Source organism: Podarcis liolepis (genome assembly GCF_965112155.1).
Source record: "Podarcis liolepis genome assembly, chromosome: 1".
In the NCBI taxonomy this organism is placed as follows: Eukaryota; Metazoa; Chordata; class Lepidosauria; order Squamata; family Lacertidae; genus Podarcis; species Podarcis liolepis.
Window position 1 is genome coordinate 67,283,603 of NC_139554.1, and position 19,960 is coordinate 67,303,562.

The 19,960-nt window shown below is 41.7% G+C and overlaps 1 protein-coding gene across 37 annotated transcripts in view; it reads right to left on the minus strand.

Annotated features, from left to right (window-relative positions):
• The window catches only part of TEAD1 (TEA domain transcription factor 1), a 172,826-nt gene that overhangs the window by 131,587 nt on the left and 21,279 nt on the right, over window positions 1-19,960 (minus strand). The window contains exon 1 of one of the 37 annotated variants that reach the window (XM_083478235.1): window positions 13,718-13,739. The exons of the other annotated variants lie outside the window; for them this stretch is intronic. The gene's annotated coding sequence lies outside the window, so the exon portion shown is untranslated. Of the gene's footprint in view, window positions 1-13,717; window positions 13,740-19,960 lie in introns of those variants that run through there. 37 annotated transcript variants of the gene reach the window in all.

Genomic DNA, 19,960 nt, shown 5'->3' on the forward strand with positions numbered 1-19,960 from the left:
CCTTTGACTGGACTTCACCACCCAGTGGTCGTTTACCTTTTACCTTTTTTATAACGTTTGAGGTTACAAATCAGAAATCCAAGTACAAATCCAGCTCAGATCACTGGTGACCTTAGGTATAGTATGTCATCTCACAGGGCAAACAGCTGCACTCTGAACTTCTTGGAGAAAGTATTGTGGGGACCAGGATACAAAAACATAGTGCCTACAAACAGATATCGGCATATGGCCCAAAATAAGTCCACCTGTGCTGGACTCACTGGGCTATGGGAGCACACACTAAGCCATTATGAAGAGGCCTGGGCACACCTCCCTTTTCCACCAAATCCTACCCACCCCCCACCCCCACTCTCAGTCAAGCAACACAAGCTCCCATTTCTCATAACAGCCTGGTATGGTACCCAAAAACAAGGGACAAAGGCAAACACAGATTGATGAGGATCCTTCCGCAGAGGCACACTGTGCATGGGTGCTCCAACACCCACATTAAACAGAATAGGAGAAATCCATCTATATTAATCACATTGGACAAAATAGATTCAGGCTATTGGGGACTTCCCCACCCCCACCAAAAAAAAGAAGTCATACAAATAAATCTTTACTAAGTGAGAAATCAAACTTAGCATACATAAACATGACTCAACATTTAGTAATCTCTACCAAAGGACAATTCAGTGGAAAAGCCAATTAAAGTAAGTTTTGTTTAACGTAAACAAGCTGCTGCCTTGGCCATATGTCTTTGTTCTTGTAAATGTAATCCCCCGGTTCTCTACCCTAGACTGTAGACTTTGAAATTCCTCTTAAGGATAATAACAGTAGACAGCACTTGAATGCTCCCTTTGAAGCACGCACTACACAGACTTTACTGCTGACCTTCAATTTTCAACAAGATTAATCCCAGATCTACAGTTGGGGTAGTCTAAACGTGATTATCAATCACAGTTGGTTTTTTGCATTGTTGTTGACCATTTCGAAATACACTGCAAAATGGCAACCGGCAGGATATGAATTACCTGTTCAGCGTTGCATTAATATTTTATGCATAATATGGTCTTTATCTCAAAATGTTTCGAAGGCCTTTTTCTCCCCTACATATTTTATTTACTCTGGAGTAGTCAAGGATATTTGTCGCCTTGCTCTGTACATTGACCAGTGTATAATTACAGCAAACTAAAAACAGTCAGGGGGCATTCAATATTGCGCCAAAGGGAGCTTCCATAAGGCCACAAGAAAAGGAGATGAGCACAATGGGTAGGCCCTGAAAATGTAACAGTTTGAGAGATAAAATGTCTGGGAGTAAATGAGTGGATGAATGGTGTCAATACTGGAAGGGGTGGAGGCTAGCACAGAAGTTCCCTACCAAAAAATAAGCACTTGTAGAGGTAGCATATGCTACACACCATTCAGTTAGAGATGGGCAGTAATACTTCAGTAGGAAAGCACATACTTTTGAATACAGAAAGTCCAAGATTGAGTCTCTGGTATCTCCAGTTACTCATACTGTATAGCAGTACTGGGAGACACTTCTGCACCTTATTTCTTAGAGCAGGCATAGGCAAACTTGGCCCTCCAGATGTTTTGGGACTACAACTCCCATCATCCCTAGCTAACAGGACCAGTGGTCAGGGATGATGGGAGTTGTAGTCCCAAAACATCTGGAGGGCCGAGTTTGCCTATGCCTGTCTTAGAGCATCACTGTCAATCAGCTAAGTGGACGAATGGTGGGACAGCATAAGGAAGTGTCTGTCCTCTTATGTCCCACATAACACTTTAGGCTAATCTGAAGTATAAACAACATGAGCATGCAGACAACTGGCAACAATGATTGGATAGCTCAGTCAGTAGAGCATGAGACTCTTGATCTCAGGGTTGTGGGTTCGAGCCCCACGCTGGGCAAAAGATTCCTGCATTGCAGGGGATGGGATGAGATGGCCCTGGTGGTCCCTTCCAACTCTACAATTCTATGTTTCTACAGTGACATTCTCTTCAAACCTGGGCAGGCAGCAAGGGAAAACTGCTTAGAGGATCAGCATGGATTCTCCAAGCCCAATATCATCCCCAAGGAGCCTCAGAATTTGCCAAAAGGTATACTCTTCCCTGGGACGTGGGTGGCGCTGTGGTCTAAACCACTGAGCCTAGGGCTTGCCGATCAGAAGGTCGGCAGTTCCGTTGCTCAGCCCCAGCTCCTACCCACCTAGCAGTTTGAAAGCATGTCAAAGCGCAAGTAGATACATAAGTATCGCTCCGACGGGAAGGTAAACTGCATTTCCGTGCGCTGCTCTGGTTTCGCCAGAAGCGGCTTAGTCATGCTGGCCACATGACCCGGAAAAACTGTCTGCGGACAAATGTCAGCTCCCTCAGCCTATAGAGCGAGATGAGCACGCAACCCCAGAGTCCTCCGCGACTGGACTTAACGGTCAGGGGTACCTTTACCTTTACCTTATGCTCCTTCATGGTTCAGAAAGACTGCAAGCAGAGTAAATAGGATGCACATTCAAATAAGCATCTGACTAAAGAGGTTGCCTCGCTGCAAATCACTGCTTTCAGTGGCATGTGCAGTTAGCTTCCCATCTAAATACATGTTGCAAACCTGATGGGGGTTCAGAGGTGCATGACATCTTCTTTACCCAACGAGTTCTTTAAAATGAGGAAGGCACACAGCCCTTTCCAAGTTTGAAGAATCATGGTGGGAGGGTCCTGGGATTGGAGGATGAACAGCTTCTCTGAAGCAAGTTCACTTCACTCTAGGTGAGTTTAATGCATTTATTGTATTTTTCTATATTGATTTCACTGTTTATTTATACAACTGTAGCACAGAAGTGAAAACTACATGTTCTTTTTTTTAAAAAAAGTTAAAAAATTACTGTGTATTTGTACAACTGTGGTAGAAAAGTTTAAAAAATTAAGGGTGGAAAAAAGGAGATGTTACATGAGTTCCTCTAATCCTGGGAACATGACTGGGGATTAACTGAACTGCCAAGACTTCACAGAAGTAACAAACGATACCAGATGAAAGCTTGCCTCCATAAGCTGTGTCAACTTCATTATGCTGTTTGAAATATATTAGGGCCAAAGACACTTTCCCCTCCACAAACAGTTAAGTTCCCCACCCATTCGGGGTTTAGACATAGCAGCCGAAGTTGTATCGTCACTGGAACCTGAGGGAGGAAATCAAGAGGCTGAGCGAGTTTTTCAAGCTCTCTTCCACTATTAAGTTGTTATTCCAAAATAGTTTTTGCCCAGTTCAAAACTGCAACACTTTTGCTCTCTCTATCTTACAAGGAAAAAAACTGTGCAGTCCTGGGAAGATGACTCATTAGTAAATCCTTTTCTACTTGCCGAAAACCTGCCCCTCTTCATTAGGAACATAAAAGATAAAAGCTCTTAAATGGCATTAGCTGGAATACGCCTACACACAGTCAGTACAAATAAATTAATTGCACCTGGCCTCTAACAGCCAAAGTGTAGCAGGAACATCTTGTTTCATTAACAAATTAAACTGTAATAGAGTATCAACACTCCTGTTATGAACATAAACATTTTTTGGCAACTGCAAATGGTAGAAATACAAGGTGAATCCTCTGGTACCTACATCCTATAGCAATGAAATGTACCATATTAACTGCAATTAAAATACTTTTCAAATACAATACTGAAAGAAATGCCAAACCTACCACTGAACAATTCTGAAAGTTCAACAAATGACATGTACTAGGCGTAAGGAGATTTTAAGTGAGAAGAATACATCAACTGATTTTTTTAAAAAGGGGGGGGTTCTCAAAGCTAACGAGGTACGCATCATTCATGATGGCAAAATAGATTTTAGATCTATACTAATATTCCTGGATCTGGGGGGTTGCTTTACAACTGAACACACTGTAATCCAGCATGTTCCTTCTGGAATGTTCCTAGGTCTTTAGCATGAGAAAGCTATGCAGGACCAACCTGAAAAACAAGTTCGACTCAACTAGCCCACAAGCTAATTTTACACCCTCCAACGCACCTTTCTAAGATTTCTTTTGTGCAGACAACTTGTGCAATCCAGTTCCAGGCAATTACTTAACGAAATGCCAAGTACTCTCTTCATATGCCACACATTTTTTTAAAAAATATATAAATTTTCATTTAAAAATCAAAAGAGATCGCCATAAAATGATAATAAGTGTTCCATCATATTAAATTAATTTTCCTTTATTCCCCCTTATGGGTGAATAAAGATAAATTGTGGAAAATTTCAATCACCACAGAGATTAGCATCCTGATTTATTTATTTATTAAAGCCAGTGAGATATTTGCCTTTCACTTCAGCGCAACTAAGGTTTCAGCCACCACTGCTAAATAAAAAGCAGTTCTGATCCTTTTGTTGTTTCATTTCCAAGAAACACAGCACAATGTGATAAATAGCATGTGTGGGTATGGGTATACATATATATTCTAATATACAAATATCCATATATGTCCTGAGGCACCAGCCTTGGAAATAAGGCTGCCCTTGCTATAGCAGAGCAATTGAATGCAAGTTCCCCTCTCCTTCCATCAGCTATCCCCTAGCAGCATTTATTACATCAGACGGTAGCAAAGGGAGGAAGGGAAGGGAAGCAGAGCCATATTACATTGGTGCAGCTGAGAGACCTGCATCTTTCAGCTTCTCATTTCCATGAACTGCTTTCATTTCCAGCTGGCAATTATAAGAAGGAAGGAAGAACCAGCACCCAAGTTTGCATTCCTCCTCCTTTTTCCTTTCGTGTTCTTTCTTTTGCATGTGTTCTTTCTCAGGGCAGGAGGCTTATGACTGATCCGTACAAACCACTCCAGGGTCTATTTTGGCTGACAAACAGGGTATGAAGGTGCTTCAAGTAAATACGTCCACAAAAGTTATTACCATGTAAGACTTTTGTTAGCTTACCTACACATCTGCATTGGTGTGCACACTGGCTGCCTTAATCAGGGATGGGGGGGACCTAGGGCCATCCAGTTCCTCCAATGGATTCCAATTCCATAATCAGTGGTCAGGGATGATAAGAGAGTTGGGGGAGGGGGTTGCAAGCAAATAGAAATACAGTGGTGCCTCGCAAGACAAAAATAATCCGTTCTGCGAGTCTCTTCGTCTAGCGGTTTTTTCGTCTTGCGAAGCAACCCTATTAGCGGCTTAGCGGCTTAGCGCTATTAGCGGTATAGCGGATTAGCGGCTATTAAAGGCTTAGCGGCTTAGCGGCTAAAAGGCTATTAGCGGCTTGGCGGCTTAGAAAAAGGGGGGGAAGCGGGGGGGAATCGGAACACTCGCAAGACGTTTTCGTCTTGCGAAGCAAGCCCATAGGGAAATTCGTCTTGCGAAGCAGCTCAAAAACGGAAAACCCTTTCATCTAGCGGGTTTTCCGTCTTGCGAGGCATTCGTCTTGCAGGGCACCACTGTAGAGTCGTTGCTACCAAAATTAAGACTGTGAACAGTGCAAAGCCAATAATAAAATTGCACCCGTAAAACAAATTCTCTGGAATGGGTAATTGATGTCTTGGCTCATCGTACATCAGCCGTGGAGTGGCATCGAAAAACAACATTACATTATTTGGGCATGGATCCTGATCCAGGGACTTACCTGTGCATCAAAGGGCTTTATCTGCCCTGTTATTTAATACTGATGGAGCTGTTTTTTTATTATACTCCCAACTCAGGATCACTTATTGAAGAAGGAAGGTTCAAAAACTAATTTTAAAGGCATTGATAAAATAAGTGCTTTGCACATGTCTCTTTGCTTTTCACTGTGAACGGCAGCTACTGTGCAGGAATGACAGAAGCAGGGCCAGAAGTGTACCAGCAGGACAGAAGGTTGGACCAGAACTTCCAGTCTCTTTCTCTGCCATGCGTTTTCTGCAATATGGCACTAGATACGACTGCAATAAGCTATCCTGAAGCTTCCAACCTGGAACACTGATAACTATTGCCAAGTTATTTTTACATATATACTCTTCAGTATTTCCAGAACAGCTGCTTTATGGCAACTGAAGACCAAGAAGTACCCATTTTTGGGTATTCTTAAGAAGAACACAAGGAGAGATATAAAATGTGAAATCAACCATCCAGGCTTTGAAAATAAAATAAATACTTGTTGGCAAACCTGTGGTTGAGCGTTCAGTATAGAACTACAGCCAGGGTTTTATCCAGTGTTAATTCTTCTCAGAGCAGACCAGTTGAAAATAATGGACATTACTAACTCAGTTCCAGTCAATCCAGTAGGTCTACTTTAAGTAGAACTTAGTTGGATGCAACCCATTGTGACAAACCCAAGTTTGCCTTTGCACAATCCTCAGTTATATCCACTAGTCACCTGTAAGGGAGTGTTGACTGCATTGGTTCTCTTTGCAGCCTAATCCATACCCTCCAACATTTTGGGAAGGCAATTCAGGGCATCCCACCAGCACCCCCACCCCACTGACCCAACTGCTTGCCCCCCCCCCCCTGCTGCTGACCCCTTCCATGTTTGGTTGTTAATACATAGATACCCTCTCCAGCTATTCATATAGAAGTTTAAAATGACATGAATTATCTTTCCTGACAAAAAGAAACAAGAGGCAACAGCAACATGACTCCCATCTTCAACGTGACCCAACCACAACCCATTAAGATGAGGCATGTAATGTCTGATATGTAAGCATAGCTCTCCTTTCTTTCATGGGGTTAACACTTGCCCCAGGGGATGACTGTGCAATACTTTTGTTGAGTGATTACTGTTAAAAGGAAGATTCAGCAGCAAAAACCCACATATGCCTCTAATAATTTGCCTCTGCATAATTTAAATGTGTATTCTGTAATGTGACTGCAGTAGTTAAGAGAGAGAGAAACATGGAGAACAAAAATCTAGTCATATTTTGTTATACATGGAACCTGCCTTCTGCTCTCACCATTCTGGAACTAGCTCAGAGAAGAGAGGTCTGCACAGCAGATTTGAGTGTCCATAAACAGCAGCAAGGACTCAAGAAAGTGGCCATATTGTTTTGTAATTAACACATCATTAACCCACCATGAGCTCTGAAACTGAATATATCACCAAATAAATAAATACCTATGATCCTGAAGGTCTTTACTACAAGTGCATGCCCAAGCATTTAAGCATAAATGCCTCCTCCTCTATGCACCTCTACCTTCATTCATATGATGGGTATTCTTCACTAATTTGGGATAACTGCTTGCAAAGGATGAAACACTTTGGGATGGAAGTCATTTTGCAGGTAAATTCTGGCAACAATCCCAGAAAAAAACCACGTACTGTATTTTTCCGTGTATAGGACTAGGTTTTTTTCCTAAAAAATAATGTTCAAAATTTAGGGTTGTCTTATACATGGGGGCCATCTCCCCCCCCCCCATTTTCTTAAAGAAGAATCCCCCAAAATAGGGGGTTTCTTATACATGAGGGCATCTTATAGACGGGAAAATACTCCTGTGTGAATAACACCTGTGAGCAACTTTGATTTGATGAACCAACACTAGTGACAAGAAACTCATTTGGATTTAATAGGGATAGTCCTGTAAGAATGAGTTCTTTGCTTCTCAATTCCTATTATGTTTCCATCTACAGGTTCAAAAGTGCCAGGTGGAAAGATGAAGTAATAAAGAAAGCTCAGCAGAAACCTTATTCCAAAATTCAGCCACCTCTGTGCAATCCCACCACATGTGTCTATATGTACCAAACATGCTGTAGCCCCACCAACATAGTGAAGCTGTACCAGGGAAAGCTGTTGCAGAATGAGGCGCGTTTGAGCTGACAAAGACCTCTATGGAGGCTTGGCCTACAGACGATGCTGCTGATTGTCATCCGTCTACATGTCCCAATTAGATTCCCACCATGACTTTTGCCTCTGGGCCCCAAAGGAGGACATCGCTCAGAATTTTGTACAATATAGAGACCAGTCCCTTTACATAAGTGTGGTGTATCTTTAACCAATCATTCAAAAGCAGTTAATTCTCTAGTAGCATTTTGTTGTTGTTGAGGGACAGATAAAAATGGACCTCAGTTCACTGCCCAATATTCAGGGAAAGGGCTTATCCTCCATAGTCGTACCTTGTTTGGCGGCTGGGATCCGTTCCGGAGCCCTGGCCGCTAGCAGAAAAACGACGCGGGGCAAAGCGCCGTGCGCGTGCGTGGAGCAATTTGCGCTTCTGCGCACGCGGCAAACCCGGAAGTAACCTGTTCCAGTACTTCCAGGTTTGCTGCGGACGTTCGCCGGAATGGACGCTAGACGAGGCAGACATTCGTGGAGGTATTACTGTATACAGTACATGTTTTTATACCTGCTATAGACAATCCATCCATTTTCTGTATAACAATCCATCAGGTGGTATAGTGGACAGGATGTCCACGATGCTATGTTGTAATACCTCCCCTTTTTCCGAATGATTATGTAGTGACATAGGTTCTGAATGATTTAATGTACACAACAAGGATTTTTTACTCCCATTTGTTTACTAACAAAATGTTTGTGGGTGTCACACTTGGGAGGATTGCTAAGAAGTTGTTTTTTGAGTGAAAAGCATATGAGCTCAGTTCAGTTCTGGTACTCAAAACAAATTATTGTGCAGAATTCTTTAATTATAAGTGCATTTCTTTTATATCTGACTCCAGGGCATCTTGGGATTCTAGTAAAGATCAAAGTAATCCCATACACCTGAAGTCTGGCCTTCCCTGTTGTACACTTACTTCAAGCTGTGCTACTGCTGCGCTGATTTTTTTTTTTTTTTAAAAACCAAACCAATCTGCTTAGTTTAACAAATACAAAACATTTTATTGTTTTTCGCTGATATGAAGAAATGTGTTCCTTGTTCAAACTATCTTTCTGAGGCTGCAAAGCTGCAGCTAGTCATAACCAGGCTTAATTTAGTAGTGAAACAATTTCTTCTGCCACTGCTGGCTGGAAGCATAAACCTATTTCCTGGGTCAAGGAGAAATGCGCACTATAGAAAGAGCAATTCCTCTATCCATTGAATCCCAGAGGGCCTCATTGCTATAAAGTACATGGCCTTTGTCAACCAGGTTACCTAGGAGTGAAAGTTATGTCACATAATCCGCAATTCTGTTCCATACTGTATACCATCTGGAGCCAAAGTCAAAAGCTAATCTGATTTTTCTGTTGGCTTTTTTTTTTAAAAAAAGAGTGCCTACTCAGGTTGGATATTGTATGCCATCTGGCAAGAGAAAGCATTTGTTCACATCTACTGCTTGCCTGCCTATGAACTGTTCACAAAACCAACAGCATAACCCTTCGTTTTCTTAATTTAAGAAGGTTTTATAAATTTAGGAAGTGTGTTTTGTATGAAATCCACTTATGGAGTTATTCAGCCAAACGTCATGCACCTCAGCAAAGCTCTTTCTTGGAACTCACTGTTTTGCATGGACAGGAAAATGAATATTATGACAGAGATAAGCACTGGAGAATCAATGCAGCCACATGCCCGGATAAAATAACCTTCAATCACGAATTACTTTATAAGGAAGAAAAGCTGGTTAAAAAGTTATTGTGAGGCATACAGAGCAAACATTCCCAAACCATGTTTATACTGAGCTTGCCAAAATCAAAGTAAAAATTAACCTTTTATTTTATTCCATATTCATTCTGATTTTCAACCTATATCATGCCCCAAAGGACCAAAATGTTACATGTATGGGTCAGTATTTCTGCACTGGCTCCACCCTCCCATTTGGAAAGGGTTGTCACATTTCCCCCTACTGTTCCACGCAAGGTTTTTGCAAACTTCAAAAATCTGGAAGCCATTCATCATCACACAAGATGCCCCACAGACGAAGCACTGTAACAAATGAGCAGAAACTAATCTCACAATTTACAATGAAATTCCTATTGCCCAGTTGATAGCTTCCAACGACAAAGCAGGAAAAGGAAACAGGAATGTTATCAAAGTCTATTAACAAACGATAAGGAAAGCAAACCTGTTATTCGTGCTGGGCAAAGAAAACCATTCATTCACAATGAATCCTGCGAAACCAGGAGGTCAGGCAGTTATGTTTTCATCTGGTTTCCTTTTTTTTTTTACTTATGGTGGAAGCATATGCTGTTTCACACATTACCTGAGGTTTCCACAATGTATATCACCAACGAGGAGCTACAGCCAATCTCTTTAGCACTAGTGTCATTGTAATAACTGCCCTGAGAAGTGAATTCTATCTAGTTAGGGATATGTATGATTCGCCTTAAGCATTCAGGTAAGCAGGAACCTCTTACTTCATGATTAAACCAGAAGCTTCTAATTAACCACAGTTTCCTGCTTAGCCCAAACCACCAAACTATGGTTATCAGCTTCAGAACAAGTCAAAACAAAGTTTAAGATAAATAATCCAAGTTTAAATTAAGCTTAAAATTTGAAATCCTGGCTTGTTTCAAAGCTAGGAACAAGAGTTCCCTTGTTTAGATGAAAAACAGAACTCCTGATAATTAGTGGCTTCATAGTTTAAATGGCAAAAGGGAGGTGCGGGAGGAGTAGGCAGGCCAAAGGCTCATCTGTCTTTCAGTTATAACACAGATACAATCATTTAACAGCAAAAATGTCCAGCAATTCTGTTAAGTTTTTAAGTACTGAAGGGAAAGGAGACCTATGCCCTACTTCAAGGGAACAAGTTGGTCAAGATATAATCTCCCTTCTCTCGTTTCTAAGATGTGCAGCAGAAAATTCTCAGCAAACTTTTAAAAGTTGGCACATCTCAGGCTTAAGATGATTGTCACAATCTTCTCATTTCTCCACAGTTTGAGGAATTTTCTCCCCTCAATTTTTTTTTACGGTGTCTTCCAAAAGGCACTCCATTACAGAGTTAGATATCAGGTGATTTGGTCTGATTTATAAGCACTCATTGTGACACAAAAATCAACCAAAGGAAATATCCCAAAAGGCGTTTGGAAGTATCTTTAATAAAAAATATATCCTGAGAGGTACAATGTATTTCAAGCCACATAAGATCTTTTCTCAAAATCTACAAAAATATACAAATCTGTTTATTATTAATAATAATAATTATAATTTGCATCCTGCTGCTCCTCGTGTGTGAGCCCCAAGCAACAAATACCATATTTAAACACAATAAAAGCAGCAGGCATCATGTCACAGAAAAATAAATCAACAGTCAAGCACAACGATACATGTAATCAGCAAGGTAACAAAATTTATATTCTAAGTTAAAGGAGCCACCTCAATAAACTGCAAAGTCCCTATAGAAAAGAGAGTTTTAAAAGTGAATTTGGAGGGAGGGGCGTAACAGTGAACTGGGATTTTTTCCTAGGCAAATTAGAGTAATCTGAATCTTTTAAAATTGAGTTCTGTAACTGGGGAGCCACTGCTGAGAAGGCACTACTGAATGAAGTGAGACTTCACATAGTAAGAAATGTTAAGTCTAGTATATTCATTTTGCACCGCAATCATGTTTGTCGCAGCCAAACTAGTATTTCCCACAGTAAAGGCAAAAAGCATGAAAGAAGCTGCACACCTCAGGTCAGTGTGTATGTGGTGGAAGGAGGCAGAGTCAAACAGGGCTCCTGACTACACTTGCAGGACATGTTTGCAGATTCACATCTGCCTTTCACACTCGGTGTGTTTACTTTGGGAAATAGCAGCATTGGCACAGTAAACATGATGGCTGCACAAAGTGTGAAGCAGATCCTAGTTAATCTTTTGGAGGAGTTTTTTCTTCAATGAACATGCTTCACAACCTAGGCAATCACATTTTAAAAGGAGCTGTCTGCCAGAGAAACGCATGGCTTCCGATAACAAAGCAGTGAAGTCATCTTGGACAAGTGCCATCAGGCAGGCTTTTCTTATGTGTAGCACATCTGCACTCTGCCCGATGTATACAATGCCCATAAGCTGAATTGTTATTAAAATGTAAATATACCAACAGGCTCTGATTTTAAGAAAAATAAACAAATGGTGTGGCCCAAATGCTAAGCAAAAGATTCGCCTAACAATTACAATCTTTTTCTTCCCCCCCCAACCGAATCTTTAATTTGATTTTACACATTCTCAAAGAATAATATTATATTTATCACCCTTTTGTTATAATAGTTTAGATCTATCAGCACAATTTTCTCCTTAAAGGGAATGCAGGATCGGTTTCTAACAAACGTGCCTGACTTAAAGTGAATTGGCTGGCGCTCTTAACAGGAAAATTGAAGCGTGTCAGTTCTTTCGTTTCTCTTTGGGAGAAATGAGAAAAAGTTCAGATGCACAGATAAGAAAATGTATAGCAGTGTAAACACTTCTCTTCTGTGGAAATTCCAGTTCACCAGGCCGCAGAGTGAAGTTGAGTGTTTTGTGTTGTCAAGCTATCTATGCAGGAAAAACCTTCACTTTACTTTCAGTGTCAATATACCATCAAATCTAAGAATTGCAAGCACAGGTTAACATGCCCTCCTTCTTTTTTAAAGTCATACTATGGTGGAACTCAAGATTTTTGTTACCTCTGCCTGGCCTGTACTATGATCCTTTGAAAACTTTCTGTCGCAGCCATTAAGATGATTTTGGAATGACATTTGTGAGCAAACTGTAATCCAGATTCCCAAATTCTTTGATTGGCAGGTACAATTGAGCAACAGACATTTAAACTTCTTTTATCAATAATTCCTGCCAACAGTTATCTAAAGATTCCAAACAATAATCAAGTTTGTAACTTAGTTTTGATTTCACTACCCAAATTGATTATCTATACCAATTTAACTCAATTAAACAACGCATTTTAATATTTAGATTTTATGCTCTACGGAATATACTATCATCTGATTCAATATAATTCCATATACATATGAATATGTAATAAGATATCAATTTAAGCCCTAATGTCCTCTCTCCTAAATCTTTACTGGTCAGAACCCTACTCTTTTCTCCCCATCTCCCATCCTGTTCATTACTGTCCTGCATTTCTTGGAAACATCCTCAGTTTGAGGTGAGAGTCCTAACTCAACCATAGCTGAATAGCCAAAAATCACAATTTTATTACTAGTTCATGTTGCGCAAATATTTGCACAGTTTTTAGATGGCTGAATAAGCAAACTTATGTATTTTAAACTTAGAAAACTTTTTAGACTGACTCTTACAAATAGTTATACGGCATGTATTTCTATTTATTTTTCAGCTAGTATATGCTAAAAAGGCAGCATGGAATTAAGGCTGTTAACTAAAATATAGATGATTACATGTAAATTGAAAAACATCCACTCTCTCACACTTACGTCTCCGAATCTTGTGTAGTTTTTAAAGATAAGATGCTGTGTTCTTAGAGCAGCGTCAGGCACTATATGGGGTTGGGGGGAAGAGAAGAAAGTTCCCTTTTCTTTTTTTATTTCCTGTACTGCAGCCAAGAGGAATTGCAGACATACCTCCACTGCAGTAAGATGGGTGCACTCTGCAAACTATCCTTCTGCAAGAGAGATCTACAAATCTTCATTCTACACTCACAGCAACCTCTGAGTGACTCTAACCTCCTCCACCCCATGTGACACCCAAAGATGGGCTGAATATAACAAGAATCACATTTACACCAAATTAGCAGAAGAGGAAGAGGTGGTGGTGACAGAGATATTGCTTTCTTTCGCTGAACCTGCGTCTGTTGCCTTCATTTCGGGCTTCCAACAATGATTACAACTCTGTCAAGTTTGAAACTTGCCCAGTGCTTTTTTTTTTTACTGGGTGGCATAAATTCTTTAAGTAAATAAAATCTTGCCAAGTTACCATTTGTCCGATCCACTGCCCAGCTACTCTTTCCCTCGCACCACTTGGCTCCTGCATTTTCTCCTTCTTCACCATCACACCCTGACTTCATCTGTAACTTGGGAGAACCATCTGCCACGCTGTCACAGTGCCCATCACCTGGCAGGTTTCTCATTTCTGACTGCTTGCCACTCCCACCAACTCAGCTGAACCCTCGTGTCGTATTTAGAGAAGCCGATTCCTTCGTCAAGACCTTTTCATTTGCCCTGGAATTTTAAAGGGTTTCTGTTGCATCAGCCTGTTTTTTTAGTTTGTATTGTCTTGTAAATTACAGTGGTACCTCGGTTTAAGTACTTACCGTATTTTTTGCTCTATAAGACTCACTTTTTTCCACCTAAAAAGTAAGGGGAAATGTGTGTGCGTCTTATGGTGCGAATGCAGGCTGCGCAGCTATCCCAGAAGCCAGAACAGCAAGAGGGATTGCTGCTTTCACTGCGCAGCGATCCCTCTTGCTTTTCTGGCTTCTGAGATTCAGAATATTTTTTTTCTTGTTTTCCTCCTCCAAAAACTAGGTGCGTCTTGTGGTCTGGTGCGTCTTATAGAGCGAAAAATACGGTAATTCATTCTGGAGGTCTGTTCTCAACCTGAAGCAAAGTTCTTAACCCGAGGTAATATTTCTGTGTTAGCAGAGTCTGTAACCTGAAGCGTATGTAACCCGAGGTACCACTGTACAGTGAAGGATGTTAGTGCATTGTATCCGCGTGCTGTTTCGAGTAAATTTTCTCTATTGTTCACTTCTCTGGAATCCACGGGAAGAAGGGTGGTTTAGAAATATTGTTTTAAGAAATAAACTGAATATTAAGCTCCATGTGAGCTGCCAGGAGTGTTCCCCTCAACTTATTTCTACAAATGCAAATTTCCTAGAGCAGGTAACTTCAGCCTTCACAGAACCAAAACTCCACCCAGGCATTTGGGGACCCATTTCTTAATCTTTTATCAGATACCTGGTAATAATGCTCCTCTCACAGCCCACCTTGCACCAGACCTTGACCCACTTGTAGCAACCATAGTTGTTGTTGTTGTCCATTACATTTCTATACTGCCCTTCATGTGAAGATGACAAGTCAGTTTACAATATAAAAGGTGAAATAGAGACTGACAATTTATTAGATAAAGTGAGCCAGGTGCAGAATTTCCTTTCCAGACTTGAGGTCACCTGACTGCTTAAACATACCCTCCCCTCATTGCCATCCATCCTACATTGTATCATTCCAGCTGCAGGAAATGGGAGATGTAAACAGTTACACTTCCCGCGATGCAAGCATGTGCGTTGCAAGCCACCCCTTGAGCCAGTGTTGTGATCCTTCTTAGAACCATGTCGAGTTCCTGCTCCACACTTTACAAATCCTAGACTCCCACAAATTCCCTCCTACACAGCCACACTGGCATTGCCATCCTATGTGTGTTCACACAGAAGTAAACCTCACTGAGGAGGACTTAGCTCTCAAGTAAATGTGAACTGGGTGAAAACCTAAGAGAAAATTCCATACCTCTTGCTATAACCAGTTCACAGATTAATACGTCTGTTTCAATTTCCCCCTGGTTAGGTTTTTTTTTGGGGGGGGGGGTCAGGTTTAATGCAGCACAGCAAAACTGCAAATGAAAAGAGTCGGGTCTGTATTATGACTGTCTCATGTTATTACAGCATTTGTTTGCTTTTCAAAAAGCCTTCACCTCACAGGGCGCTATCTAGTTGTGGTGTCCTGAGTGTGCAACACAGACTTCTGATTGCGCAAGCAAACCTTTCCTCTCCTCCATCCTTCATCCTCCTCCATCCTGCATCTCTGAAACTTGTTCTGGGGGGCGGGGAACCCTCTTAAGCAGACTGGGGCATGAGGGCTGCAAAAAGAGGGGGGAGAAACCAACTCCCATCACATCTATTGACTCCGGATTGGATTTCACTCACAGCTTTTATTTATTTAAAAATAATACAACATCTGATAAATGGGAAATCTCAAGTGACTTTGCATCACGTAAAGGTAAAGGTAAAGGGACCGCTGACCATTAGGTCCAGTCGTGGCCGACTCTGGGGTTGTGGCGCTCATCTCGCTTTATTGGCCGAGGGAGCCGGCGTACAGCTTCCAGGTCATGTGGCCAGCAGGACTAAGCTGCTTCTGGCAAACCAGAGTAGCGCACGGAAATGCCGCTTACCTTCCTGCTGGAGCGGTACCTATTTATCTACTTGCACTTTGATGTGCTTTCGAACTGCTAGGTTGGCAGGAGCAGGGACCGAGCAATGGGAGCTCACCTGTCACGGGGATTTGAACCTTCTGATCAGCAAGCCCTAGGCTCTTTGGTTTAACCCACAGCACCACCCGCTTTTATTTATTTAACAATAATACAAAATCTGATAAATGGGAAATCTCAAGTGACTTTGCATCACATACTTTCCTTTAAAAAAGAAACCCTTCAATGACTCAAATTTACAACGTCCTCCATTTGTTAGTTTATTGTTATTTTGCTGATACAGTAGCTGTTAAATGCTTCTTTAGAAGCAAGTAGTGGGGATCTTTTCACGTAAGCAAAAAAAGATGCCCAAGCTCTGCCTGTACAATAAATATACAGGCCAATACGCCGCAGCAAAATGTTGCATTCATACAAATGCAAAAGCATTGCAACAAAACGCCTTTTCCTTGAATAGCCACGGCATAAAAATTCCAATGCAAAATTAAAACACTGGTTTACTCTTAATGCGTATTACTAAATTAGATGTTATGACAAGTGCAACATTAAATTTTTTTGTACAAGCATTATATTCTCCTACACTTTTCAAAGTAGCTCCTTAGCATAATTATTACATTTAACATGTAAGGCAGCAATTGCTGTTACACAGCACCTGCCACTGGTCCACCACATAATTACATACCACTGACCTTTATATAAAAGCATCATGGAAATGTTGTTACTAGAAAACTAAATTGCCTTTCATACAAACACTGAACTGTAACTACCGTGATTTCTCTCGCCCCCCCCCCCTTTTAAGAAATATGTGCTTATCCAAGGGAGGAGCTGAACTAATTGAACTAACAATAATTTTCCAAATCTCGCCATGTAAATAAAGTTTCCGCCATCTCAAAGTGTAGTTCAAGGTATACACACAGATGGATACAGAACTGAAAATATTCCCTGAAGTCTTAATGGTGGGGTTATGCAGGATGTCATTTAAAAGCTATTCACTAACAATGCCCTTTTCCCTTTTAGCCCCGAATCCTACTGTACAAATTCAACTGGGGGAGAAAAGTCAATTAATTGAAATTGTGTGTGTCGGTGGAGTAGCATTGGAAGCAGCTAACGTGGGGAGAAAAAGACTGTGTGCTATTTACTGGTAATAGTTGCAGCAGGATAACGGTTGAGCGACTGTACAGATCCAGCAGAGAGGATGCCCAGCCATAACCTGAACTGAGAACCAACCCCTGAACTCACTGGGTGGCCTTAGGCAAGGAATTTTTTCCTCAACCTTTTTTCTTACTCTGCAGGTGCTAGCAAGCACTTCAGCAGGCCAGTCTTCAACTGAAGAAGTGTTAGATTCAAATCCCAGCCCAGCTACAAAGGGCTCTCCAGGCGCCCTTGGCAAGTCAATCCTTCTCAGCCTCAGTCATCGCTCTGTAAAATGGGTATAACTATCTTGCTCCTTAGCTTTTTTACCTGTGTGTTTATTCTGTATGCTGAATTACTGACTTTCAACCTATCTCATAGAATCATAGAATGTCGGAAAGGACCCTGAGGATCATCTAGTCCAACCCCCTGCAAGGCAGGCATATTCAGCTATCTGAATTGATTGAAACATTTTGTAAACTTGCTTCTTTACCCCACTCTAACGCTTCTCATTTTGCGAAGTGAATGTTTGTTGTAAGGTAGTCTGAGCACAGCTTACTGTGGAAAGGCGATCCATAAAGAAATTAAATCAAATCAACAAATGTGATGACTACAGGAACACTAATTCACAGTACGGTGGTACCTCTGGTTACGTACTTAATTCGTTCCAGAGTCTGTTCTTAACCTGAAACTGTTCTTAACCTGAAGCACCACTTTAGCTAATGGGGCCTCCTGCTGCTGCCGCTGCGCCGCCGGAGCCTGATTTCTGTTCTCAACCTGAAGCAAAGTTCTTAACCCGAGGTGCTATTTCTGGGTTAGTGGAGTCTGTAACCTGAAGCGTATGTAACCTGAGGTACCACTGTACAGAAGTTATAGGTAATTACAGCTATGTGTCTTAAATCTATATCCACCTTACGAACAGAACTTCCGCAAGGTATTTTACGAAATATCTGGATAGAAAAAGGAGGATTTGTACGAGAATGAGGCTGCAAAGCATTTGTTCCCTACAAGGGAGCAGCACACAAGATAATAATAGTTTCTGCCAATCGCTTTCATTGAGGGCACGGTAATATCTCTGTTTAAGATTACTATTTCAAGTTGAGCGACAAAGTCCTACAGCTGTCGTGCACACATGCTATTTTTAAAGGTGCAAAAAAAGTGTTCCTGACATAAAGCGTCCACCCGCAGGCACTCCTACATTGACACAGGGCATGGAGCCCAAGAATCCGGCGATGCATTTCCAAGCCATGGGGTGCCGGCGTGGGGGGAGAGAATCTAAAAACTGGACTAGAGCACCCACTGTAACTCAGGCAGCGGGGTGGGGGGAGCCTCTGAAGCAAGGTGAAAGGAAGTTGGCATCTTCACAAGAAGAGCAGCTCTGCTTGTTCAGGACAAAAGGCCCAATGAGTTCAGAGTCCTGGTCTCTCAGTAGACAAGCAAGGCTGGAGTACAACAGCAACAGCCGCACCTGCAATTCACAGCATCAGGTACTGAGGAGCATGCCACCTCCATCAGTGGAGGTGAAACATAACCTCCCCTGTGATTGTGTGTGCCTCTTATAGTGGGATAACTCTGAACAGAGCACACCGGAAAGCAGCCTGATGAAGAACGTTCAAAATGCATTGGGGTTCAATAAATTATATTTCTGCACACCTTAGAGGATCTCTGGTCTCCTGCTCCTGCACTGGTGACTTCCCTCCTTTTTTCCCTTTGCCCCAGCCAGGTATAGATGCACACAGACACAGGGATGGGATTGCACTTGGCCCACGCCACATTGGAATGGATATTTGACATGTGTACACTCAAATACCCACAGCTTCCTGGTACAGATGTTGCAACAAAGAGGTGGCACCATCAGGCATCATCCCAACATCCCACCACAACTACTTGACTATGATAGAGCTCACTGGGTGACTTTGGGCCAGTCACGACCTCTCAGCCTAATCTACCTCGCAGGGTTGCTGTGAGGGTCAAATGGGGAAGAAGAGAACCGTGTGCACCGCCTTGAGCTCCTCAGAGAAAAGGGGGGGCTAGAAATGCAATGGAATAATGTAATAGAATAAAATGCAGCTGAATGAGGAACAACCGTCTGCTCAGACATAAACACACATTACAGTCGTACCTTGGAAGTCGAATGGAATCCGTTCCGGAAGTCCGTTCGACTTCCATAACGTTCAGAAACCAAGGCGCGGCTTCTGGTTGGCTGCAGAAAGCTCCTGCAGCCAATCGGAAGCTGTGGAAGCCCTGTTGGACGTTCGGCTTCCAAAGAACGTTCACAAACCGGAGCCAAATGTCCAAGTACCAAGGCATCCGGGATCCAAGGTACAACTGTATGTTTCTGGACATCTAGAGGTAGGGAACTTGCAATATAATGACAGACGTTTTGTGTATACGTATATAAATCAGAGTACTTGATTTTTGACTGCTAGAAATAATGTGAACAACAGGAGGAAAGCTTTCTAAGCAACTGTGCACAAGTGGAAGGAGATAGCCTGGCAATATAGATCCTGAACATTGCTCTCTGCATCCATCGTCAGTTTGTGAACACACAGGGGCTAACTAGGGGCACCCAGACTGTGGAATCCCCTCATCTTGAAAGTGTGCTTATCCTCTTCGATCTGATATTCAGGCAGCATTTGAGCACCCACTCATTTGGAAGCGGAAGATTACTTCCACAAGCAGCATCGAGAACAGAATTGTTAATTTGCTGAGGGTCTTTAAAAAAAAGAAGTTACTAATGTGTGTGTTTTTGAGGGTAGCTATCTGTTGTTCTTTTTATTTTTGTCGTATACCACTCTGAACTCAATTTAGAGGAAGGACCATTTTTTAAAAAATGCAGTGGATAAATAAATAACAAAATATGATAGCATCTGACCCATCTGTGACAAT